The sequence below is a fragment of the Podarcis cretensis genome, assembly GCF_951804945.1.
Source record: "Podarcis cretensis genome assembly, chromosome: 2".
NCBI classification, from domain to species: Eukaryota; Metazoa; Chordata; class Lepidosauria; order Squamata; family Lacertidae; genus Podarcis; species Podarcis cretensis.
This window is the reverse complement of record NC_137171.1, coordinates 27,519,787-27,528,735: the sequence shown is the minus strand read 5'-3', so window position 1 is coordinate 27,528,735 and position 8,949 is coordinate 27,519,787.

The window sequence follows — 8,949 nt, the reverse complement described above, 5'->3', positions numbered from 1 at the left end:
CCTCTCCTACTACACACTATACTTCTTGGAGCTAGGAAAATGTCAATCTTCCTCACATCTAGAAGTGTGAGGAGGTCATTGAGGGCACCTGAACTACTTCATTTTCTCTAAGTTGGGCTGGCTGGCATCTAAAAATTTGATGCTCGTAAAAAATTGACCCCTCAGAAAAAAATAAATATCCCCCCCCCATTCCGGCTCCGGCCTACCTATTTCAGGCTAATTGTACCAGCCCCTTTAGTGTTAAAACAACAACAACAGCAAAAGGAAATGTAAAATGTCTTAGAACAAAGCCCAGACCTGTTACTGCACAACCGTAGTCCCTGCTTTTGTCCCCTCATGATGCCAATATTAAGAGAGTGAATCAAAAAGTCTCCAATGTAACACAAATTCTCTCTCCCAAAGCAGTACTAACTGCACTGTGGCATGCTTACCTCTCTCTCTCTCTCTCTCTCTCTCTGTGTGTGTGTGTGACAATGCCTCATTATTCCCCCACATCTCCCCAGCCATTTAATTTCATGCTGACTGCAAAAGAAGATTGAGCTCTGGAATGTTTTCTTTAAAAACAGAAAGAAAAAGTTGCACATGAGGGGGAAAAACAAAGTGGGGGGCGATGGGAGGGTTGTTTGTAGGTTGATATACCCAGGTCCCCTGCCAAACTCATTTTCACCCTGATTTAACAAGTTGGAGATGCATCAAGTGGAGGTGTACCACTTGCTATCCGTACCACACAGCTAGACAGGCTTGCCAATTTTTATTTACAATTTCCTGGTGACTAGGTGGAGCCAAGGACAGGTCAAGGGCCGGGCTGCACAAGGATATGACTGTCAGAGCAATTGTCACAGCTGCCACAGCCACTATACCATGTTCCTCAGTTGTCACTCAACCACAAAGTTCAGTAGATGACCTTGGGACAGGCACTCCCTCATCCTTAAGTAGGGATGGGGGAGAAATTTGATTCAATTCGCATTTAAAGGCAAATCAGCTAATTTTTACTTTGCAAAGCCATGCCCAAACAAGAACACATCAATGCTTCAAAATTCGCAATACTCTGAATTTTGCAGAGCAGTTTTCCAGCCGAGCAAAAAACTGCCTATACTAGGGTAAAGTGTGCGTATAAATGTGTATATTAGTAAAATACAAAAATTGCATCGTATTAAGGGAAATTGCTCTGCAAAATCTGTACATTAAGCAAAACTGCATATTAAAATGTTTTGTCATACAAAACTGCTGGCGAATTTTCATGAGGACTTTAAAATAAATAAATTGCACACTTATGTAGAAAGGCAGAGGACTGGATTAAAGACTGGAGCAATGAGAAACTGGGGGGGGGGACCAAAATGGACATTGCCCCCTAACTTTAAATTATGACAACAACCAGACAGAATTCCTGGCTTCTGAACAAATAAAAAAACTGGTAATTGCAGGCCCAGGTGGGGGGAAAATAGCTAGGCCACATCCCACCACCCTCATATTTGTTGGCAACCCAGACTTTCAAAAGCCAGATTTTTACATAACCAGGATTTACAGCCAGTATTCCTAATTTTTTTTTACCCTGAAAATAGCATTCCTTGTATGTGAGAACAGCATATCTCAGTGAGTTTTAGCCATACCTTCTCACCAAGGCCCCTCAGGTTGCAAGCTTTGAGGGCCTGCTGTGTTGCGCATGTTGTAAATAAAGGAATGACACCAAGGACTGGATTTAAAGTGACTAAAAAAAATTGCACTTGGCAAATTGCTTTAGGTGGCTTAGTTTTTTTTTTTAAAAAAAATAGTATTTTAATTTTTTTTTAATATGTTGGAAGCTGCTCATAGTGGCTAGGGCAACCCAGTCAGACAGGTGGGGTATTTTTTTTAAAAAAAATTATTATTATCAGATAGGTCATTCCTATTTTAATCGGAGAAATGTTGGGGGGTTTGCAGAATGGTATACATATGCTAAATTTGTGTAAAATCTCTTGTACCAAATGAAAATCAATCGTTATTGGCTGAAAATAGAACAGGGACGAAAACAGGTTCAAACAATAGAATAATGACAGATCTGGGTAAATTCCAGTTTTATAGGGCTATACAACCAGTTCTGAAAAAGTCAGTGCTGCTTTGATGGACTGAAAGAGTGTAGCTATGCCTTCTTTTCTGTCAGTATGAACAGCAACTTCTATGGATGAAATCAGCAAAGTCGGGCCAGAGAACTTTGTACTACCAAGTTTGAGATTGTCTGTCATAGTTTTTCATACTACTCATGGTCTCACTGTTTTGTCTTCTTTAAAATATCTAATTTAGGCTCCAAATTCTCACCTGTTAGATGTCCATGCATGTGTCACTTTGCATTTAAAATAATTCTCAGCAAAAATCTGTAGAGTTGCATTAGATCAGTGGGACTTCTTTCCGAGTACATGTGTTTAGGATTAGGGGGTTGCAATCTGTTAAGCAGAGTGTTGGTTTATCACGCACTAGAGATCAAGAAAGAAAAAAAGAACAGTGTGCATTTTGTCCTATTACAATGTTTAAAATATTCTCACCTACTCTCAAGTCTCTAGGGATAAAATGGGTTAATAACCTAAATAAATGCCTTTATTACAAAGGTGGTAAGATTTATGGGATAAGAAATTCAGGCTCACTCTTCCATTCCTTTATTTTAAAATGTGGATTGTTGGCTAAAGTAAATTACTTGATAATTGCTGGATCTTACTCACTTCAATCCTTCACACTTATCTACAAGTCCCATTGTATTCTAAGGGATTTGATTTCTATGCATATTTTCTTGAAATGGGCTGCAGAAGTACATTTTGTCTTTAATGCTGTGGATGGTTGCCATGACACGTCTTGTGAGTTGTCCAGTTGCAAAAGGGTGGCCATGACACGTCTTGTGAGTTGTCCAGTTGCAAAAGGGTGAGGGTGTGTCAGGGGTCCAGTCCCCAGCTTGATAACACAGTGAGTGTAATTAATTAAAAAGGATGATTTGTTGTTAAAACAAACAGATAACTCCAGATGGCTTTAACACAGCCTCCGCCATCATCAATCAGATGACCCTTCTGAAGCCTGCTTCCGGCAAGACCAGAAGCAACTGAACTTTCGCTTCATACGTCTTTTGTTTTGCTTCCTCTCCTGCAGCCCTCCCATTCGTTGAGACCTCGGAGAAATTGGGTCAGCTCCCTCCTCTTCCCCATTCTCTGAGAGGCTGTCTCTTAACTCTTTCCCGCCAGTTGGTGCTTATGGTGAGCTTTGACTGCGTTCTAGCTCGCTCTCCGCCATTTCCTTATCAGCTGGCATTCCAAGGGGCGGGGGAGTTGGCACTAGCCGATGCTCATCCTGCATGGCAATTAACCCTCTCTGTTCCTGACTGCTTTCTTCATTTGGCAGCAACCCTTCCCTGGGAGCTGGCTGCAAACCTTCCCTGGGCGCTGGCTCATTCACGACAGGGTGTAACTACTCTGGCTCCATCTATGGTTAGCTGCCATGCCATCTGCTCCACCTGTTCCAATGGGCAACAGTCATCTGTGGTGAACGGCCTCTCCCTGCCTAGTGAACCCCATCACTAACCTTGGCAGCCCCAACTGCAGGTGGTCATGACCCCAGAGCAGAAGTCCAGTGATGATGGCACCTCTGAAAACGAGGTGGATCTGCTCTCTGGTACACTCCACGTGGAGCTGCAGGCACCAGAGCTTGAATCTCCTCCATTGAACCCCAAGGAGATACCTCTGTCACTCCACTCCACAGACTCCTTGGAGAATTGGAGGAGCCACGGGGAGATATCCCCATAGCTTGGAAAACCGGGGCCTACAATGCGCCAACATCTGCAGAAGAAGCACTGGCCTTTTGACTGGCCAGATGCAGCAACCAAAAGTTGGAAGCTATAATAACTAACCTGGGCTACAAAGATCTGATCCAGGACACTACTGAAACAACTTCTGTGCTCTGCCTTAGCTGCAGGATCACTAACCATGGACATGAAATCCAGATCTCGATCCCTCTCCAAGGCACTGATCTTCCCTCACCTTCCTGTCTTCCAGAAACTGGATTTCTTCCTTGCTTGGGCCATCACCTCTCTAATGAAGCAATGATGCTGAACTGGACTTGAAGTTTCTCTAGGGGGGCCGGGGAGAGAGTTCTCAGGCAGGATGCATTTAAGGTTTCTGAGCAGACAAGAGTTAATCATCCACCTTACTATCTTTTCTGTTCTCCTTGGCTATTTCTAGTATGTGTGAAGTGCTCCCTTTGTTCAAAGTGTTCTTGAGCCAAACTCCCCACTTGCATGTTCCTAGTTCTTTAGAAATGGAAGCAAAGTGACATTGCCCCTTCATATAGTTGAGCTGCATTTCCTTTGTGCTTAAATAATAATAATAATAATAATAATAATAATAATAATAATAATATATTTATATCCCTCCCTCCCCAGCCAAAGCCAGGCTCAGAGCAGCTAACAACAGTAAAAATAGCACAGATTACATAAAATCACAGTCAATTACTTGAAATACATTCTAAAATCAGTTCAGAATCAAATTAATGGCAACCACTGGGCTAGAGTACTATGAGGATTACAGAAGGAGAGAGGGGGTCAGGCTGTGCCCTGGCCAAAGGCCTGGTGGAACAGCTCTGTCTTGTAGGCCTTGCGGAAAGATGTCAAGTCCCGCAGGGCCCTACTCTTGTGACAGAGCATTCCACCAGATCGGGACCACAGCCGAACAGATATTGCTGGTGTTATGACAGGGTTGACCCCTTAATTGATATCTTATTCTCCCATGGGGACTGAGGTGGGGTGGACACAGATAACCTCTCCTTTAGTCCAACTGAAGTGTATTTACTTACAACTGTTTTGTTGTTGCAGATGGGCCTTCTGGCAGTTCCCTCATTGCAAGAAGCAAAGCTGCAGGGAACCAAGCAGAGGGCCTTCTCGGTAGTGGCACCCGCCCTGTGGAACGCCCTCCCATCAGATGGCAAAGATATAAACAACTACCTGACATTTAGAAGACATCTGAAGGTAGCCCTGTTCAGGGAAGTTTTTAATGTGTGACATTTTAATGTATTTTTAATCTTTGTTGGAAGCTGCCCAGAGTGGCTGGGGAAACCCAACCAGATGGGCAGGGTACAAATAAATTGTTGTTGTTGTTGTGCTAGCCCCTTCCTTGATGCTCTCTCCAATTCCAGCTCTCCCCTTCACACCTTTGTGCTTATGACAGCATAGTACTTATGCCAGGCGTGCGAAGCCTTTGATTCTTCCGTTGCTGTTAGGTCTCCAACACCCACCAGCATGGAGAGTAGTCAGGGGTGATGGGAGTTGTAGCTCAACATGTTAAGAACCTACACTAACTAGGTTCCAATGACAACAGCGTAACTTCATTGCATAGTCATAACTTGGGAGTTATGCTGGCATAGAAGAGTGAGTTGGAGTCCTGTCCTTGTCCAGCCAGTGTAACTAGAGGATAGGTTAGCTTTGCACAACTCATAATGACAATATAGCATGCTTGGGCTTTTTAAAAGAATATTTTGTTGCTGGGTTTTATTTATTTTTTGTTTGTTTTTCAAATTTTGCTGCTCCCCACTGCTTTTCCTTTTTTCCCTCCTTTTGGTCAAGAACTCAAATCTGACTTCTTTTTCTAATTGCTTGGTGTGTGTTTTTTCCATTTGTGTGTGTGTGTGTGTGTGTTTTAAGGCCTATGGTGAGAAGGAGCAAAGAAGTAAACTGTGGTCTCCTTTCGTATTTGCTGCTTTGATCCACAAATGCTTTGTTGGAGTTGATAGTGAGTTTTCACATCATTGGCTTTCTGGATTCTTATAGCTCTTGATCAGTGGAATGGGGGGTGGGGGTGGGAAGCAGAGGCTTCTGTTGCTATTAGGCAGCTGAAATACACCTAGGATGTATAAAAGAATGAGGCTGGTAGTTGGCTGTGAAGGAATCTTTGCAAAATTCAGAAGCAGGTGGCAGTCTTGAATATTAGAGAAGGGCTGCATTTGGGAGGTAAGAGTCATGGCACTAGTGAACATTCAAAGCCAGTGATTGTGCTGTAAAATATCCACTCTCTTTAGGTTTCTAGGAAACATTATGTTCTACTAAGTGAATTTCCAAAACTGACTTCAAACATTATAAATAAAATGTTATATTATGTCTGCATTTTCACACTCACTAAACACCATTAACATTGCAGGACTTGAAACAGAAGCTATTTTTATCACAGTAAAGTTGATAATGCCTGCAGAGGTCTCCACTCTTATTTTAGACTTGAGGCTCCAAAATAAATAAATAAATAATGTTACTGTATTATCCAGCTTAGTGTCTTCCAGAATTGCTGGACTAGAGTTCCCATCATTATTTCATTTTTTAACTTACAAAGTATATACCACCGATTCACACAATATAACATGGTAGTACTGAACATTGGCCATGCTGGCTGGGGCTCGTGGAAGTTGAGGTTCAATAATAATATGTGAAGGGAACCAGGCTGGGGAAGGCTGAATTGTGCATACACAAGAAATATATGATTAGGTAACCTTGTTATTAAAGGATGCAGGTGGCGCTGTGGGTTAAACCACAGAGCCTAGGACTTGCCAATCAGGTTGGCGGTTCGAATCCCCACGATGGGGTGAGCTCCCGTTGCTCGGTCTCTGCTCCTGCCAACCTAGCAGTTCGAAAGCACGTCAAAGTAGATAAATAGGTACCGCTCTGGCGGGAAGGTAAACAGCGTTTCTGTGCCTGCTCTGGTTCGCCAGAAGCGGCTTAGTCATGCTGGCCACATGACCCGGAAGCTGTACGCCGGCTCCCTCGGCCAATAAAGCGAGATGAGCGCCGCAACCCCAGAGTCAGTCACAACTGGACCTAATGGTCAGGGGTCCCTTTACCTTTATCTTTAACCTTGTTATTGACTGCGAGTGATGGTGGTGAAGTTCTCCTGAGCCAGGCTCAGAATCAAAACGTGGAGGTTTGTGAAGCCTAATTAAAGGAAAGGTATTAGAAGCCCCCAGATTTTATTCTGTATTGGTTAAAAATCAGAACAGGTATTATATAGTTCTCCTGCAACCTGCTGCCATTTTAGGTGGGGCACTGAAGAAAGCCACTCTACACACCACTTTTGCTCCTGCTGCTTGCAAGGGAAGAGTTTGGGAAAATGTCTGGGCTAGTGGGGATAGAGAGTAGGGTTGTTTCTTGAACCTCTATTTTGAAGTTCTTCTTGGTGGGTGGTTTTTTGTTTTTTTAAATCCCTTTTCTGAAGCTCTTTGGTCAAGTCCAAATAAAAATTGGGAGTGCTCTGCAGAACTCATCCATGCCTACTTATTGCATGGGAGGCTTCTTGCATGGCCACAGGATTAGTGCAGGAGACCTTCCTTTACCACTTGTACATAGAATGGTGCTTTTGCTCATCTAGGGTTGCCATGTGTCTTCTTTTTCTAGGACGCGTCCGCTTTTTCAGGGGTAAAACTTGAGACAAATTCCATTTATTTACTTTGAATGGCCGTCATAGCATCCTCTATTTTTGCTCTTCCAAATATGGCAACCCTAGCCTGAGACTCTGTTCTGTCTTTCCCCTCATCAACTTAACAACTCTCTCTCTGCTTCTGCATGGATTTATCTTCCGTCATAAGTTGCTTCCATGAATAGAACCTTTGGGGAACTGGCTTGGCTGTGCTCTTGACAATGACTGCTTTGCTCCTGTTTTCGATACAAAGCTACAATTACTCCTGTTGAGCCTTCCCTGGTTATTTTTGCCTGTTTCTTTCCCACTGTGTTTTCTATAAAAAAACTTTCACTGAGTGAAGAAAAAAAAGGGAGAGTAAATATACACACACATATATTTATATAAAGATATAACAAGACCGGACTCACATTTTGGCATTCTATCTCTAGTACCCTTGGAGGGTCTAAAGTAAAAGGGCACAGCATCTACTACAACAATAGAAAGTTCTTAATAACACTGCATTACACCACACTGCACCATCCCCGAAAAAAGGCTCTATAAACACGCATATAATTCATATACTTTATTAATAATGAGGTATCAATAAAATCCGTCTACAAACATTAAATCATTCCTGTATAGCTGGATGCATTTCAACTGTGCTGTCTTCCTCAGCAGTTTCTGCTTGCAAATAAATAATATGCCTGTATAACAACATTAAGAGTTTCATGGATCCTCTAGACACTTTGATTAATCTTCAAACTGTGACCATTAAGGTCAAAACAGGAAATGGATGATGATGATGATGATGATATTTATTTATACCCCAGCCACTCTGGGCAGCTCCCAACAGAATATTATAAACATGATAAAACATCAAACATTAACAACTTCCCTAAACAGGGCTGCCTTCAGATGTCTTCTGAAAGTCAGATAGTTGTTTATTTCCTTGACATCTGATGGGAGGGCGTTCCACAGGGTGAGTGCCACTACCGAGAAGGCCCTCTGCCTGGTTCCCTGTAGCTTCACTTCTCGCAGTGAGGGAACTGCCAGAAGGCCCTTGGCGCTGGACCTCAGTGTCCGGGCTGAACGATGCGGGTGGAGACGCTCCTTCGGGGCTTTAAAGGTCAGCACCAACACTTTGAATTGTGCTCGGAAACGCACTGGGAGCCAATGTAGGTCTTTCAGGACTGGTGTTATATGGTCTCGGCGGCCACTCCCAGTCACCAGTCTAGCTGCCACATTCAGGATTAGTTGTAGCTTCAGGGTTACCTTCAAAGGTAGCCCCACGTAGAGGTCTGGGGACAGAGCTCCAGAATCCCCTGCCACAGAGGGAAAATGCTGTATGTCTGGGGCTGGTGGTTCCACCTACAATAAGACACTAGAGCAGAAGTTCATGGCCCCCCCGAGCAACATGGCCACCAAACACAGTGCAGCTGGCTATTTATATTTTGAAATAAGTGAAGGAATATACATCACCATCTGCTGGAGTACCAGATTGTAAATTTAAGTCAAGTTTTAAAATTATCTAACTGCACCACATATCCTCCAACATTTTTAT